Genomic DNA, 18,762 nt, shown 5'->3' on the forward strand with positions numbered 1-18,762 from the left:
TGGCCTAGTGAGCGCCCTTAGTGGCTGCAACTTTCTAGTGCTTTACAAACATTAACATTAAACAATTCAATTTAATCTGCAGTCAGTCTGAAAAGCTGACCTGTCTCAAGAGTTCTTTCGGCGTCACTACTGTATTTAGCGTGACGTAAGGTCCGGTGTTAAGCTGGCCATACACTTATAGATTTCCACCCAATGTTCCAAGATGATCGATGTCTTCCTGAATAGAACTGATTCAGAAGGAATCGATTCCTACCATACACTGCATAACAATTCCCAAAAGATTCCAGCAGGGAATCTATCAAAAGTCAATCGACCTGCAGAGTCAATTAGGTGCAAAGCTATAGGCCATCGATCTGTCCATGCTCCTGCCCCGCCCGCAGATTGTTTTATATTTTACATCCTGTCCGATCCACACCTTAATTTTTTTTTTTTTTGTATTTAAACTTTTTATTTTCCAAATAAGTGTCAATACAAGCAATTCCAACATTGCACAATAAAATCAACATGCATAAAATTACATACCCCTTATAAGGGAAGCATATAACGTTACATGAAATGAGATCTAAGTTGCTACAGTTAAGCCGTTGGAATGGTGTCTCATGGTCTAGCGATTATTTGTATGATAATATGGGGTATGACTAGTATCATGAGGGTTGGATATTGCATCTCACTTGTGGAGGGGGGGATTTCCCCAACCATCCACACCATTGTAGAGTATAAAGAAGGAGTAGAGACAGCAGAAAAGGAAAGAAAAAAAAAAAAAAAAAAAAAAAAAAAAAAGAGGAAAAAGGAGAAAGGAGGTAAACGAGTAGAGAAAAGGTGGTTGCCAGCCCAAGTAACATCTGATTCCATCATTATAGACAAAGCGATTAATTACAGAACAATAGAATTCCATATCTTATCAAATATATGCATCTTATCTTGCAATACTGCTGTTAAATGCTCCATTTTATAGACGTATTTCACTCTGTTGCGGACTTCCAAGATAGAAGGCCCAAGTGGGTCTTTCCAATGTCTTAATTCTTTTTTTTAGTTAAAATTGATTACAAATTGATCAATGTGACATTTTCGGGAATCAATTCCAGGCAGATGAACCAAATCTGCAATGAATCGAAAGAGAAAAGGAATGTGTATAAGCAGAGTTTGTCCTTAAGCAGATATGCCGACAACTAACTAACAAACGATGATTCAGGTAATACCTTTAATGACTAACATGGCTTATTACAATAAACTATGTACAATTCGTCTTTAACAGTATTACCTGAATGAACATTTGTTGGTTAGATGCCGGCGTATCTGCTGTAATCAGAGCAGCCGAACTGTCATGCTAGTAACATGAACTTGAATAACAAATGTAGGTCACAGAATTCTGGCTTCATTAGCTGTATGCCGGTTTTAGGGCTGGTTCACACGGGCGTCTGCTGAGCTTTTGCTTGGCATTGCGTTCAAACGCCAGCGTTTAAAAGCTAGCTTTTGAAAAGCGTTCAAGGCTAGCAGTTCTGGTCTCTGCTATTGTTTCCTCGCGTTTACTGCCTCTGAAAGCAGCATGTTGCTTTTGAGACTAGACGCAACACTGGGATCTACTGCCAGGCTTTCATGAAAGCCTGCAAAAGCCAGCTGTAAACGCTTCCATTCACTTGCATGGGATGGCAGTAGATCCCAAAAAACGCTGCGTCTGAAACACTGCGTTAAACGCCACAAAAACGCCCATCTGAACCAGCCCTTAGTTCATGGCTGTTAACTAAACTGAAGCAACAGGATGAACATACCACAGTCAGAAAACTATCAAAACCAATTAAAGGACACCTGAAGTGAGAGACATATGGAGGCTGCCATATTTATTTCCTTTTAAGCAATACCAGTTGCCTGGCAGTCCTGCTGATCTCTTAGGCTGCAGTAATGTCTAAAGAACACCAGAAACAAGAATGAAGCTAGTCTTGTCAGATCTGACAATGTCAGAAACACCTGATCTGCTGCATGCTTGTTCAGGGGCTATGGCTAATAGCATTAGCAGCAGAGGATCAGCAGGGCAGCCGGTACGTTTTAAAAGGAAATAAATATGGCAGCCTTTATATTCTTCTCACTTCAGCTGTCCTTTAAGATAGTGGGAAGGGTACGACTGGCACCAGCTGGCAGGTGGCCGACGAGGGCAGTCTCCCCATTTCTAGGATACTGCAAGTAGGGCTATGATGGCATTAACATTTAAGCAAGTTTTAAGCCTGGTACACACATCCAATAGAGATTAGCCAATCTGTATTGGATTTGTAAACCAGGCTTTACACTGAAACGAATGAGAGGACCCACGAATGTTTTGGGTTTAAAGAGGAAATTTTACCAAGTAGTGTGCTTCATCCCAATCAGTAGCCAATACCCTCTTTCCCATGAAAAATCTATCCCTTTACTCAAACAGATCAGCGGGCTCTATGTGGCTGATATTGTAGTGAAACCCCTCCCACAGTGCGATTTCAGCACCTAGGTCCTTGCAGTTTACGGTCTGCGGGCCTTGTTGCTATGTGGAAATAACAGCTGTTTCCAACTGCCAAAAAAGCAGCATCTCCTTCCACAGAGATCACCTGCCAGCAGTAAAGATGTCCCCATGTGACACATTTCAGAATGTAAATTAGGGAGAGGAAAGATTATATGGTACTTATTATACCATCTGGAAAGTTTGGCAGCTTTTTGTTAAAGTTCTGTTAGCTTTCCCGGAAGATCTGACCATTTTTGGAAAGCTGAAAGTCCCAGCTTTCTGTTGCACTGGGACCCGAGTTGATATTATGCCCTGTACCCAAGTTTTGTGGGTTTTGAATGAGGGGTGTTCCCTGTACTTGGCTGCAGAAAGTGCAATACAGAAGTATTCAGCTTTTCAAAAATGGTTGGATTTGGCTAGTGAATCAAGCAGAACAAAAAGCTGCCAAACTTTCCAGGTGTGATAACACAAGTACAGATTTTTCAATGGGCAAACACTGACTAAACCATTTATAAATAATTATTGTAAAAAATAAACTCTTTCATTGCATTATTTTCACTGCAGTTCCTCTTTAAGCCCAGACAGAGCTCCTCAAAGGGAAGGTCCGAGCACCTGAATAATAAAAAATCCACTTACCTGGGGCTTCCTCCAGCCCCTTTCAGCCATCCTGTGCCTTCGCCGCAGCTCCAGATTCCCTCTGGTGCAGATGCCAACCTCGCAAGGTTGGTATGTTTGCGCTTCACCATGTGGCTCACTGAGTGGCACTAATGTCATCCGGGCTGTACTGCGCAGGAATATTGCGCCTGCGCAGTACAGTCCGGATGACGTCAGCGTGACTCAGAGGGGCTCTCGCAGACGCAGTGGACATCTTGCACCGGAGGGGACGCTGGGCCACTGGCGGGGAGCGGAGCTGCAGCGAGGGCACAGGACGGCTGGCAGGGGCTGGATGAAGCCCCTGGTAAGTGGAGTTTTTTTTTTTCTGTGCTCAGCTGTGTCCTTTAAGGGCTTATTTCCAAAAGGATATTACGGCACGTCACGTGCATTTTTTCATATGCAAATTTTCACGTGTCTAACGTAATTGACAGTCATTACATGGGAAACAGATGCATGGTGTGAAAGTGCAGCAAGCTGTCATTTATCTTCTTTTGGGGGAGGGAGAGAGATAATCAGAATGGACTATAAAACGTATTCAATGTAAACTATTCCACAGGAATTGCATTCAGAGCTGATGCGAATTTTCACAATGCGAATTGCCTTCAGTGGAGATGGGCCCTTCATCTGTAGAGACCCCTTGCTCCTAACAAATACCCGCTGTGCCCTGGATTGTGCCGGCTGGCTCCCACAATCTGCATTCATTAGCATACCCCAACTTGCACAGTTCCATAATAATGTGGTAACATCACCGGCAGCCACATGTACAGGCAGATTACCCTGAAATCTAGCCGTGTAGCAGTCTGCTGCCTGACACACTCATTAATCACTTCACAATAGAGTCAAATTCACCAAAAATGGTCACGCCAGTTACACATTGACTTACATATCCCAATGACTGAGCACCGTCTTCAGACTATTGCTAATTAGCCTCTATCTATAGATCTATAGCGGCTGCACAATCTTATGGGTCACGTGGCCAGTTTACAGAAAGCGAGCCTCCGTGACTCATCCATCACTTTTAGCATGGTGGGTACAGAAAATGACATGTGATCGGCAATACAACACTGCACACATCGAGTCATTATCGGCCTCTCTATTAAGGCTATGGCCTTTGCACAGCTAAATGCGGCGTGCGGTCATCATCAAGGCTTCCCAATACTGAAGCAACTGTGTAATGGTAATATAGGAAGGATAGAGAGGATCAGAAAGCGCTCGGGTCTGTACCGCTTTATCCCAGCTTCCTGGTTAAGGGCTCACCAGGGCTCAAATCTCGGCTTTTTATGCTCAGTAAGGAGACCTTGGGCAAGACTTAACAATGCTACTGCCTACTGAGCAATTAATACATATTGAGCATGTGGGCCTCTAGGACATGGGTGGGCAAACTAAGGTCCACATGGCCCTTTCATCCAATGCAGATACGGACGGCGTCTCCTTCCCCCCAAGAGGAGAACTGGCTGGCGGCATCTAATAGACGCCGTGCCAGTTCACCGGCCACAGCCAACAGCTCACCTCCAGCTTGCGGGAGTCCGTGGGTTCTGGCAGGCAGAGCAGGGCTATGGGAAAATGGCGTCCAAAGCCCTGCACTGAAGACTGTTTGTGTCTCCTGTGCAGGCCTTCGGGCCACATTTTGTAATAGACAAAAAATAGTAGAACTAAAACTCCAAATATTTACTGGATTTTTATTTTTTTTATGTAGGGGAGGACTATAAATATACTTTTCATAGGTTGCTATATAATTAAATACACCTTCCCCCTAAAAAAAAAAAAAAAAAAAAAAAAAAAAAACACAACTTCCAAAGAATATGCTAACTTACGGAAGACAGACATTTACCGCATGCTTATCACTGAAATACCGCACTTTTTACCACATTTTTTACCGCCTGTTTGGAAATGCCAAAAAATTTCAGAATTGCAAAGAAAGAGGAAAATACCGCATGAGGTATTTTACAGACAAAAAAAAAAAAAAAAATATTTACCACACATAGCAACCAGAATTGGGGCCATTATGTTATTTTCACTACAGTTCCTCTTTAGGAGCAAAATGTTCCTGGGAATGAAAAAGAAACCGCGTGCCGTGTGACCGAGCGTTCTGCGTAAGTCGCATCTTTGGCCGCAAGTATTTTTCTCCTTGTTAAGAACGAGGCCTTTAGGAAGCTGCTCCCCCCGGTCACATGGAATTCATTGGAGAGGATTCATTCAATACACTCAATTGTCACACTCTATAAGCAGAACACGCAGAAACAAGAGGCTCTTCAGAGCCAGGGGCCATCCAGACCAGCTGACAATTAAGATGATCCAAACACATTATGCTTTACTGGAGGCTCTCAATGGCAAGGCTCTTCAAGCCGAAATCAATTTCCTTTTACAGTTTCCCCCCATGCCAGAACTCAAGCAGCAGGAGAACCGCCGGAGAGAAAGAGAATGGATCATACTTCGCAAACAAGGTTAGAAAAGTCATCAAATTCAAAACGGTTACATCTGACATATAGCCAATAACGGCCTGTCGCTTCTTTCCGAGACGCCGCAGAACAGGAAGATACAATTACACGCCAGATATAAAGAGTTCTTATCAATTACCTAAATGGTGTACGGAGGAAGGGAGATTTATTGGGACGGCATGGAGGGCATTGAACCCTTCCAATCTAAGATGGAAAACATATTTTTCAGATCCATTTACTACAGGCCAAACGTACTAAAATGAAGGAGCCGCACACATGGGAGTGGTGGGGAGGGGAATGTGCAGGGTGCGAATACTGGAGCATCCCTGCTGTGAGGTGCATGAACCCCCACTACCAGCAACTCCACTCTCACCAGCCATTCCTCTCCTAAAACGAAGGTCACATTCAGGTAGCTTACTTTCCAGTATAAAATAAGAGAGTCTGTCATGTCTTGAGGCCGTACACACGACAAATTGGGACCTGATCCCCTGAGCAACATCGCTAGACCGATGCTATACCGACACCACATTCTGTTGCCATGTGGGGAGGTGGTGGGACGATGGAGGAGAGCATACGTGACATCAGGCAGTGAGCACAAAGGTATTGGCCTGGCAAATCGCTTGCCGAGCTGCGGTCGGGGGCCTCCATAAATACATCATTACCAGTAACTATTCTCAGTTACATTAAAGAACATCTGAAAGCATTCCCACACAATCTCTGTGCACAAAGAGTTTAGAAGCTTTCTCATCTCTTGTCATCAGCAAAGGCAAATGTAATCATCAGTGTCTTCAATCTCCACCCTCCCTCTGCTGAATGGACACATTGCTCTGGCAACAGCTGAGTCATTTCAGCAGAGGGAGGGCGCAGAGAGAATATAAATGCCTCAGAGAGCTTCAGATGGCATTGCCAATGACCAGAGATAAGAAAGATTTTCCTGCTTTCTGCAGTAAAAATAAAAGGTTATACACACAGGGAATGTGTGGGAATGCTTCCAAATGTTATTTTAAGTAACTAAGAGTACTTACTGAAGTTTTAGTTTTGGATGTATATTCCAACTTTAAAGGCACCTCATGAATTTCTGTCCTAAGAATTGCATTCACATACCTTCAGAATACTAATCACTTTACTAAGCTAGCATAAATGAAATAAGAGCATTAGAATAACGCCCCAGCGTGTGTGCGCCTCTGTCGGCCAGGCAAGCAGGAGGGGAGTGATTGTGTTCAGCTATCAGCTCGTGGTGCCAGTCACAATTAATGGGAAGCACAGCGCCACAGAATTCTACAGTCAGCCTCTTGTCAGGCCTCTCCAGTAAGGAGCGCAAGCTGAGAGAAGTCTCCTCGGCAAAGACTGGAGGGGATTACCAACAGAACAAGATGAGCCCCACAGGGTGACAGCGCTGCCTGTGGCACTTCCATTTTTAGGAGAAGCTCTTCACGGGTAATGTAGCTCAGTCAAGCTATTACTGGAAGCTTTGCTAAGGAACTTGCTGAGCCGCGATCTGCCAACATCCACGCCATCATATCTTGTGAAGTACTTTTATGCTGTTTCCCTCTAATCCGCTGCAGAGAGAATACAAAAAAAATTATACAAAAGGCCTGAGCATTGTTCTGTCTATGCTACAAAGCTGAAATCTAATCTGGGGGGGCATATACGTTAAAGGACACCTAAACTGAGAGGGAAATGGAGGCTGCCATATTTATTACTTTATTTAGTCCTTTTAAACAATATCAGTTGCGTCTGAATCACACACCTGAAACAAGCAAGCGTCTAATCCAGTCAGAAAAACGTAATCTGCATGCTAGTTCAGGGTGTATGGCTAAAAGTATTGCAGGCAGATGATCAGCAGAATAGCCAGGCAATGTGCACTGTTTAAAAGTAAATAAAATAGCAGCCTCCATATCCCTCTCACTTCAGGTGTCCTTTAAGGTAGTCATCCACAGGCTGATCCTGATACGACCAGGGATATATCTGGGTAAACTGGTCATACCCATTTGATTTTTAATCGATATTATACGACCAACGTTGTGGATCAAACTTTAGAGTAATTTTATACTTTAATTTTTAATGTTTAAATTAATTTCAATTTACAATCAGATATTTTGTCTGATCAAATGTCCTTGTGCAAATAAAAAGTTGTACAGTGTATGAACAGCTTTAGTAGTTATCGTTTCTACCACCTAGTTAACTCAATCTGAATTGTATTGCAGCAAAAAAATCTCAGAATGGGGAGTTGATCTCACACATCAGATTCTGATCTAACTGGTCAGCGGGATTTCGGCAGTCAGTGGGCACGACCGATCAATTCTGATTATACCGCTGATAAGAGACTATCAATCATACAGCGGTTGTATCAATAATGAACACCATGGCCAGGGATTAAACTTCATCCGAATCATGATACCCCCTTTGCCATGAGAAATCTTTTCCTTTTCTCAAACAGATCATCAGGGGGCTCTGTATGGCTGATATTGTGTTGAAACTCCTCCCACAGTGTGATGTCAGGACCATGGTGCTGACCTCACACTGGAAGCCTTGTTGTATTGTGGGAAATAACAGCAGTTTCCAACTGCCAAAAAAGCAAGCAGCAGCTACTTCCACAGAGATCACCTGCCAGCAGTAAAAATGTCACCATATGATAAATGTCAGAATGTAAATCAGAGAGAGGAATGATTTTACAATGGTAAAAACACTGACTAAATATTTTATACATAATTATTGTAAAAATTAAGCACTTTTGTTCATTACGCTATTTTCACTGGAGTTCCTCTTTAAGGCCACCTTATTATGGGCAACAGAGCATGCATTTGACACTTCTGGGCAGGTGGGTCAGAAGCTACCAATCAACATTTTTGGACTCAAAACAGGCGATTTCTTTAACCACTTAAGTACCAGCGGTCTCTGCCCCCTAAAAGACCAGAGACCGCTGGTACAATGATGGAATACCGAGGAATCGCCGCATATACCCGCCGCAACTACCATACGCCGGGATCCTCAGGACATCCACTCTGTCGAGTCATGTGATCTGTCTATCAATGTAAGCCTATGGGAGTTGCTTACATTGATTGACACGGCTAGGAGCCAATGAAATCGGCTCCTGACCCGCTCACAGGGCTCTGCCGTCATAAAGACAGGCAGAGCAAGTGAGCTGCAACGGGACACGGTGGGGATTAAGCGTTGAGATCGGCGGCAGCGGCGAATACGGCGGATGCACGCTGCAGCGGTGATTGCAATCTACGCTCTGCCAGCCAGGTAACCACCTAAACAGGGCGTAGATTTCAATCACCGTGGTACTTAAGTAGTTAATGAAGGTTAGGAGTTCCTTAAAAAGGAACCAGAGGTGTGAGACCTGTATAAGCTGCCATATTTAGTTCCTATTAAACAATACCAGTCGCCTGGCAGGGATTAGGCCTAAGGAGACGGAGCAATTTTGGGTACCTGGAGTCGAAGTCGGTTTCATAAACTGAGGAGTTGGAGTCGGATGATTTTTGTATCGACTCCACAGCCATGAGCAGTGACGCTGACCTTTCTTTCTGGTCAGTGGGATCTAAATCACACATCTGAAACAAGCAGGCAGCTAATCTTGTCAGATTTGTCAGACATTTGACCTGCATGCATGTTCAGGGTCTGTGGCTTAAAGTATTAGAGGCCGAGGATCAACAGGACAGCCGGGCAATGTGTATTATTTAAAAGTACACAAACAGGTCAGTGCCACATCTAATTCCCAAGAAACAAGATAGTATAGATAGGTAAAGGACGCGAGTATCATGTCAGTTTGTACTTCGATAGCTATAGGTACTGCTTAATGAAGGACAGGATCAAGTAAGTGTATGCGTAAACCTCACAGACAGCAAGCAGTAGAATAACTGCTAACCATGCTTACTGATGTCACGATTTAGGCCATAACACCACAACAGCAGTACAGCTCCGACTTGCTCATGCCCATATAAAGTTAACTGCAGCAAATGACTTCTAAATAATCACTGTTTTCATAGTGCAACGTGTTCTAGTATGTGGTGGGTGTACACAAGACTGCCAAGTTTAAAGTACAGCGATCGAGCAACGGTAACATAAAAACAGGCTGATTACAGAATATAGGTATTACTGCAATACTGTACGGGCTGGCTCACTCTGAGCCCAAATTGTGAGGCCATCGCAAACGCGATTTTGCGGCACAAAATGTGTTTTGACGCGATTTGAGAATCCCATTCAATAGAACAAGAAACAATGCGATCACCCTCAAAATGCTGCATGCAGCACGTTTGCAATTTACTCTAATCACAAATGCAGCAGTGAGAATGATCCCATAGGGATACATTTGTCACAGCGCTTTGCTAATTGCTGGTGAACAGCACCAGACTTCCATGTGATTACATGCAACTAAAATGTTTGATTTTCCATGTGCCAAGTGTCCATCTAGAGCCTATCAGGAGGTAAGGGGTATACACTTTAAAAACCTGGGCTGTGGAGTTGGAATCTGAGTAATTCTTGAGTACCCGGAGTCAGAGGTTTCATAAACTGTGGAGTCAGATGATTTTTGTACCCACTCCATAGCCTTGCAAGAGCTGTGAAGTTGGGAGTCGCAGCAATCTTTGGGTACCTGGAGTCAGTGGTTCCATAAACTTAGGAGTCGGAAGAAGATTTTTGTACCGACTCCACAGCCCTGGTAAAAACTCTGCTGCACAGTGACAAAGTACTGCCACAATGAAGGAAGCAAAAAAAAGTTCTAAAGGTAGTCATACATCTAGTGATTTTGATTCCATCGACAAACAGATTGACTTTATTGGCTGATTTACTTCAGTGTGGTTAAACAAAAGTCGACTAGTGGCGAACACACTACAAGCCAGATCATAGGAGATTCTCCTTCACAGTCAATCTTTACCTCCATGCTCTGAAACCAACAAAAATGATTTGTAGATTGAAATCCTGTGAATGCTAGCCGATTCCTGTATGATTGACTGGTATCTTCCATCCTACTCGATCGATGTTTATCCTCGATTGATTCTCTCTCGATTCGATAAAATGATCAAAGTGAATGGTCGACCGTACAGCAAAATTGATGGATGTATGGCCACCCTAAAGAATAACTGAAGTGAGAGGGATATAGAGGCTGCCATATTTATTTTCTTTTAAGCAAAACCAGTTGCCTGACTGTCCTGCTGATCCGCTGCCTCTAATACTTTGAACCATAGACAATGAACAAGTATGCAGCAGATCAGGCCTTTCTGATATTATTGTCAAATCTGACAATATAAGCTGCATGCTTGTTCAGCTGCTATTCAGACATTATTGCAGCCAAAGAGATCAGCAGGCCTGCCAGGCAACTGGCAAGGTTTAAAAGGAAATATGGCAGCCTCCATATTCTTCTCACTTCAGTTGTCCTTTAAAGAGACTCTGTAACATTCAAAAGATCCCCTGGGGGGTACTCACCTCGGGTGGGGGAAGCCTCCGGATCCTAATGAGGCTTCCCACGCCGTCCTCTGTCCCACGGGGGTCTCTCCGCAGCCCTCCGAACAGCCGGCGACTGTGCCGACTGTCATTTCAATATTTACCTTTCCTGGCTCCAGCGGGGGCGCTGTGGCGGCTTTCCATTCCGAACTACACGGAAATACCCGATCTCATTCGGGTCCGCTCTACTGCGCAGGCGCAGGAAACTTGCGCCTGCGCAGTAGAGCGGACCCGACGGCGATCGGGTATTTCCGTGTAGTTCGGAGCCTGCGCAGGAGCCAGGAAGGTAAATATTGACGTTACCGGTGCCCGGACTCCACGGAGGGCTGCAGCGAGACCCCTGACGGATGGAGGACGGCGTGGGAAGCCTCATTAGGATCCGGAGGCTTCCCCCACCCGAGGTGAGTACCCCCCAGGGGATCTTTTTATGTTACAGTTCCTCTTTAAGTATGAACTTATCTGTGTCTGATCAGCCAATAAGGGCCCGTTCACACTGCACGCGTTTCCAGCCGCGTTTTGGAAACGCGTGCAGGTGGCCGATACGCACGACATCAGACATAGAGTGCAATGTCTGATGTTCACACTGCATGCGTTCCGGACCTGTGCGGTCCGGGAACGCATGCTGCACGCAGATTTTGCTAAAACGCGTGGCTGTCCCATTCACTTTTCAGTGATGGGATCAGCCACGCAACGCACACAAACGCGGATGGCCATGCGTTCGTACGCGTTGCGGTCCGCACGCATGGCCATCCGCATTTGTGATCTGAACGGGCCCTAAAGGGATGCGTTCAATTTGTGCGGCCTATTTTGGTGCCAGCACAGGGTTTGGCTACATTGTTTATATCTTGACTTTGCTGCGTTTTTATTCACCCTGAACTCATGTCCAATGATAAAGAGCTCTTTCAGGAAGTCTTGGGAGGTTTGATCCAGGTAACAGTTAAAACATTAACTGTGTATACTGAGATACTGTGAAGAAGTTCAAAAACCAAAAAAAGTCATTTAATTTGGGCAAACTTAAAATTTAAAGAGGAACGGTGGTGAAAACAACAATGAATAAAATTACTTTTATATTAATTTATATATGGATTTTTTATTTACTGTGTGCCCATTGCAAAATCTTTCCTCACCCCAATTCACAGGGTGACATCTTCAGTCCTTAAAGGTAATCTCTCTGCATAGAACTCTCAGCTAACGAATATTCCACACACAGGGAAATGCTGCTTGGTTGGTGGTTGGAAAGAGCAGTTATTTCCCATAATGCAACAAGGTTCACAGACAGCAAACAGTGAGGACCATGGTCATGACATCACCCTGTGGGAGGGGTTCAACCACAATATCAGCCATACAGATCCCCCTGATGATCCATTACAGGAAAGGTAAAGATTTCTCGTGGGAAAGGGGGTATCAGCTGCTGATTGGGATGAAGTTCAATCGTGGGTTAAAGTTCTTCTGTAAGAATCTGTTGTGGTTTTACTGAGTGGGCAGAAGGCATAACAGTAGAGAAGCAGGATTGGCAACACAGTTGCGGAACACATGAAACCCTTAATAACTGAAACGTATAAAAGAAATCCACCCCAGTGTTGCCTATATGACAAGTGAATTGCATACAAGACTGATTATCCCATCATCTCATCCTGCATAATGCAAGGGCTTGCTCCAATGTATATGGTATCCATTCTTCAGAAACGCCCATTCCCCAGAGTCCTGGGGACAGGAATGAGACAGGTTGATGCAGAAGAGATAGCGGATGACAGATGACATGTTACTCGACAAAGAGCGCAGCTCCGAATGAAGGAATAGGGGGAAAACATCTTGATCGACATTCGTTATAAACACTAGAGATCTCCGGTATCTGGAGGTGACAGCTAGATTAATCAGCCTGTGTCACAGCGTTCTTCTATGGAATGCTATCATGGCAACCTTTCATACATTTTCCCAATACAATGCAGTAACTGAGATACAGAACTGGGCACAAACACAAAGCACCCTGGGATCAATGTATTAATGGGTGAATTGTCTAAAGGTGAGCATTTATATCTAGCAGCAGATTGACTAAGAGACAGACGCTCTCTGACAGAGATGCCCATATATGCTGCCCATACACCACAGATTCACAATAGACTTTAGCATGAGCACTCTTGGGAATTGGCCTTGTGATGCCGCACCTGCCAACTGGCTGCCTCTGCCACCACCCCCCCCCCCCCCCCATATTGTAATCTCACCTTCTCAAGCTGCAGTGACTCCCAGTCTTGTCCGCTGTTCCCCAGGTGCCACTGTCAAACACGCACCACCAATGCAAAAACACGTACCTGGTGGCACTCAGGCAAAGCAGCAGATGAAACCGGGGAGTACCACAGCTGGAGCAGGTGCAATTTACAATGCACAGGTACCGGAGGGGTGAGGCACATTTAAATTTGGGGGAACAGCGACCAATATTGCATAATATTACTCCACACACTCAATCGACCACAGCAGGCCAAGATTTTCCAGCATGCTCGATTGATTCATTCGAACACAGAACACCTATAGACGTCGGCAGCAGTTGAAGGGTTACTCCTAATATTGATGACAATTCTAAAATTAATAGATTAAACAGGAATAGGGTTAAACTCCTAACATCAACCATTATGAAACCATTCATTCCATTATAGTGTGCTGTAAGACTAGCAGAACGTATAAACGTGATCAAATGCACTTTTTTTCTGCCAAAAAAAAATGTTCTAAAGAAAATTCTTTTTAAGTACTAAAGCAAATTCTTCAGCACATAGTTTTTATGTAAGGTAAAACAAACATCTACTGTTCTAAGCGAAAACAATCATTGGTAAATCACTGGGAAAAAGGAGGCCCCCAAAAAATGTAGGCGAGGGGAATGTGGAATAAGTATATAAAAATGGCTGCCCTCTATAAAGAAGTGGGTAACCCAGATGAACAAATTATTAGTAACCAGATACTTGATCGATAACACATTTCGCGGATCGCAGTCCGCTTCCTCAGATCAGTATAAAAAAAGTGTCTTAAAACCAGTGTTTTTCAAGCAGGGCGTGCTACATAGGCACATTACTTTAATTGACAACAACCAAAGCAATTTTCAAGGCAATGTCCGGTCTTCCACTTTACCATGTTCCCAAATCTGTAGAAATCTGCAAAACTTCCACCTTCCAGAAACCATCTTAGAAAATGTCCCACTTAGTAATAGCAGGTTCCTTCTGTACCCTGCAGTGCCTCCTCATTCATGGCTAGACTACAGCTTGTAAGGAAATGAAGGGGAATTAGTGCACAGTGACTCACTTCACTCAAGAATTGCATGAGTCATTCTTTTGTTAATAACGGCTTGATTTTGTGTATAAAAAGTGGCTTTTATCAACATTTACCCATTGGTGATTAGTGATCTGGCCTTGCAGTCCTAAGCTGCCCAGTCATATACTTCTAGAGGAGGGCCTATAATTAAGCTGCTCGGAAATTTGGGTGCGGGGTAAAGCCGATAAATGGCTCACCCTGCTCCTGCAAAAGTGCCAGTGGCATTAATCATTATTCCCTCTCCAGGTCGCTGTGGATAGTAGGGAAAGATGTAATTCCACTGCCAGCCATTGCTGGCGGCCGAATAACACTGGTTTTATAGTAATTGGTGCTCCGTCTTTTGACAATGGTCCAATTACTGCCGGAGCGCAGCTTTAGCCATAAATCCCATTATGGCCTATAGCGGTGCCAAAATCTCCGGCGCTGTTTTTGCATGATTCGTTCCGGAGGGTCTGGATGTTTTCCCCCTGCTTGGGGGCTCCCTCTGGGTGGTCCTGCTGGGGATGGCCAAAGTGATGCTAATAAAGGTGGCCATCCAACTACCGATTCTGCGGGCCGATCACCCAGAAGACCATCAGCAAAGCTCTGCTAATAAATCCCTATGGGATCATTCTCACTACAGCGTTTGCAATTTTGTATAAATCAAAAAACGTACTGCGTGCAGCGCTATGGTGGGGGGGCATTGTGTTGTGATTCTCGTTCTGTTAAACGGGAATCAAAATGCAAATCAGAGGAAAATCATGAAGAAAAATCGCGCTTCACAATTTGCGTTCCGAGCGTGAACCGACCGTACCATATTTTTTGGCACAGGTCAAATCAACTGATGGGAGTGAATCAGGAAAGGTGTGGCTCATCAAACAGAACATTTCTCCATTTCCCTGTCCAGGGTAAACACTGGCATGGCTATGGCTATGGCCCCCTGAGGATTTGGACACCTGTGTAATAAACCTGTAGTAAACCTGTGTAATAAATGAAGGCAAGCTCACGCCATCGAAATTACATTTTTGCTTAATTTATTCAGTAATCCTATAATAATGCTAACATTTTTATAGCGCTTTTCTCCTGTTAGACTCAAAGCGGTCAAGAGCTGCAGCCACTAAGGGCACTCAAGGGGCCATGCTGCAGTGTTAGGGAGTCTTGTCCAAGGACCTCTTATTGAATAGGAACTGACCCCAGCCAGGATTCGCAGCCTGGTCTCCCTCATCAAAGGCAAAGCCCTTTTGCTGGGTACACACACGTTACTTTTTCTCGTGCGATTTTGCAACTCGATTGTTTTTTCGGCACGATTCCACACTCGATTCTGCGCTCGATTCTCTTATCTTCATTTGTTTTTCTTATCTTTTTACATTCAGCGCTATGAGAAATCGGGAGTGGAAACGATCAGGAGCAATATCGGACATGACAGATTTTATCTATCTGATCCATCTATTGCACGGAAAATCGTACTGTGTGCACCCAGCATTAATCAGTACACTTTCTAGCCAATCTGTAGTGAGTGGCTTATCCAACCAGTGGGGGGCCTGCAAACCATGCAGTTTAGGACTTCGGCAGCAGAGATGTTCAGTTACACGCCAAGAATTCCAGCCTGCACCCAGATTTCATGCAAATTGTACACACAGCATGGAATTGGGCAAATAAAAAAGGAAAAGGAAGTGCATCTGATTGGCTCAATTCCAAGCCGAATACAATTTGCATGCAAGCCTATTTAGCAGTCTGTCACTGACGGATATGGATTTTTCCTTTTAAAATAATACCCGTTCCCTGATTCTCCTGCTGATCATGTGTCTCTAATCTTTTTAGCCACAGCCCCTCAACAAGCCTGCAGATCAGGTGCTCTGACTGAAGTCAGACTGGATTAGCTGCATGCTTGTTTCAGGGTGTGATTCAGCCAAAGAGATCAGCAGAATGCCAGGCAACTGGTATTGTTTAGGAAACATCCACATCCCTCTCAGTTTTGGATCCTTTTAAAGGGTACCTGAAACAAAAGGGCTATGGAGGCTGCCATATTTATTCCCTTTTAAGCAATATCAATTGCCTGGCTATCCTGCTAATCCTCTACCTCTAAGGGCTCGTTCCCACTATCGCGAATCTACATGCGTCCAACGCATGCAGATCCGCACATGTAATGCAAGTGGATGGGCCTGTTTCCACTGTAGCGTTGTTGAGGTGCGTTTTTTTCAGCGTGAAAAAAACGCACAAAAGAGCCAACGATTTCGCCTGCGTCGGGAATCCGTGCGAATCGCCGCTAATGTATTTAATAGTAAAAACGCATGCGTTTGTTACATGCGTTTTTACCCGCGATTTCGCGTGCGATTTCGCACCTTTTTCAATTTTATTTAGCCCTGGCAGTGTCATGGTTAATTTCGCATGGCACCCTGCCATGCGAAATCGCATGCGAAATCGCGGGTAAAAACGCATGCGGAAACTCATCCGCATGCGTTTTTACAAGCGTCGGAATGCGGCCGAAATCGCGTCGCAACAGTGGGAACGAGCCCTAATACATTTAGCCATAAACACTAAATCAGCATGCAGCAGATCAGGTGTTTCTGACATTGTCAGATCTGAAAGATTAGCTTCATGCTTGGTTCTGGCATTATTCAGACAGTACTACATCCTAATAGACCAGAAGGACTGCCAGGCAACTGGTAAAAGGAAACAAATATGGCAGCCTCCATATATTTCTTAGTTCAGTTCTTTAAATAGGAAAATAACGTAATGAAATGAAAATTACTTTAGTTTTTTTACAATATTTATTTATAAATTACGGTATTTAGTCAGCATTTGTCCGCTATACATACTTCTTTAGTCCTGTCAGGTGCAGCTCTGAGGAAAGTTTTTTTACAATATTTATTTATAAATTACGGTATTTAGTCAGCATTTGTCCGATATACATACTTTTTTAGTCCTGTCAGGTGCAGATCTGAGGAATGTTTATTAAGGCCTGGGACCCACTACAAAGCATTATCACAATCACTAGCAATTTGTGGTAGCACGTTGGGAGCGATTTTCCTGCTCCTATACGATACATTACAATGGAAATGCTCCCAAAATGCTGAATGTTCTGCGATTGTGATTTGCCTAACATTCTAGTGGGTTCAAGCCTTAACTGAGAGTTCAAAAGCCAGTACAAAATATACCTGGTCTCCCAGAATGCACTGGTAGGATAATTCCACACAGCTAAACAGCATAGGCATCAATGGGAGGGCGGGGTTACACACATCAATATGCAGTAATATCGATCTATAGGCAGGAAAATTACCATAAATGTGGGTATCCTGAATAATTTAATGCATTCTACTATATGTTACTAAAGTGCCTCTTAAAGTAAATGGGCTGCTATACTGTCCATTCTCAGTCCAGCCGTTTAGCCCACACAAATGCTTGATGCGGCCTTCGAAGGCTCTTGATTAATTCCCTCTTCAGAAAAGCTGTGGGGTGAGCAGGATTACGATCCCATTGATGTGTGGCCCAGCCTTCCTGGACGCTGTTTAGCTTTCACATTTACAATGGACAAAGGACAAATGACAACTTGTTTAAAAAGGTCCGCAAAGATCAATGGGGAGATCAAACGTTAAGCTGGCAAAGAATCAATTAGGACTGACGACAAAAAACGGAAAAAATGCATTTCAACGACATGTTATCGTCCTGTCTCTGCTGCCAGGCAAAAGGCTGACAGAGAGAGCTATTAAACACTGCTTGTTTATTTACAGAGGTAAAAAAAAATAAACCTTCAATAGAATCTAACAATGAAGCAAAAATACAGGTACTGCTTGCCAGTCTTTTTGTTTGTTTGTGTCTTTTGGGATCAGGTTTGTGGTAAATAATATTTACAGAGATTTGACACATTTTCTCCTCAGAGTTGCTTTTAATGGATATGTTTAAAGAAAACTTAACAAGTGAAGATTTATTGCAGTAAATACTTCCTAAACTTTTCACAAGCTAAAGATAAGCAATTACTCTCAGGAGAAATCTATTCTTCCTCGATCACTATCTGTCTGTATAGCAGTTTTACTCGTTTTGTTTGCTATATATTTGCGGGTATTATGCTGGGTACACAATGCAATTTCCCACCCGATCGACGGGAAGCAATCGATTTCCGACACGTCCGATCGGCTCTCGATTGATAAAGTGCTCGATTTTGCACACTTGAAAATCAATCGCTTTACTGATCAGGTGCACTTTGGACATGTACACACAATGCAACTTCCCATTCGATCACCCATCGATCAGGCGGGAAATAGTAACGTGTGTAACTCAGCATTGGTCTGAAAACTTTTCTGCTGATAAAAGGTTAAACTAATAATAATAATAATAATAATAATAATAATAATAATAATAATAATAATAATAATAATAATAGGCATAGGTTACAAAATGTTGTTCCTGTGCAATTCCCAATATTCTTCTGCATGGCTTTTTATCCAGTACTTCCTTATATGCATCTCCAAGACTTATCAAGAG

General features: G+C 43.6%; 1 protein-coding gene across 6 annotated transcripts in view; it reads right to left on the bottom strand.

Moving 5' to 3' along the window:
* Positions 1-18,762, bottom strand: part of RBMS1 (RNA binding motif single stranded interacting protein 1) — a 470,972-nt gene that overhangs the window by 135,514 nt on the left and 316,696 nt on the right. The gene's annotated exons all lie outside the window — the stretch shown is intronic.

Source organism: Hyperolius riggenbachi, chromosome 7 (genome assembly GCF_040937935.1).
Source record: "Hyperolius riggenbachi isolate aHypRig1 chromosome 7, aHypRig1.pri, whole genome shotgun sequence".
NCBI lineage: Eukaryota > Metazoa > Chordata > Amphibia > Anura > Hyperoliidae > Hyperolius > Hyperolius riggenbachi.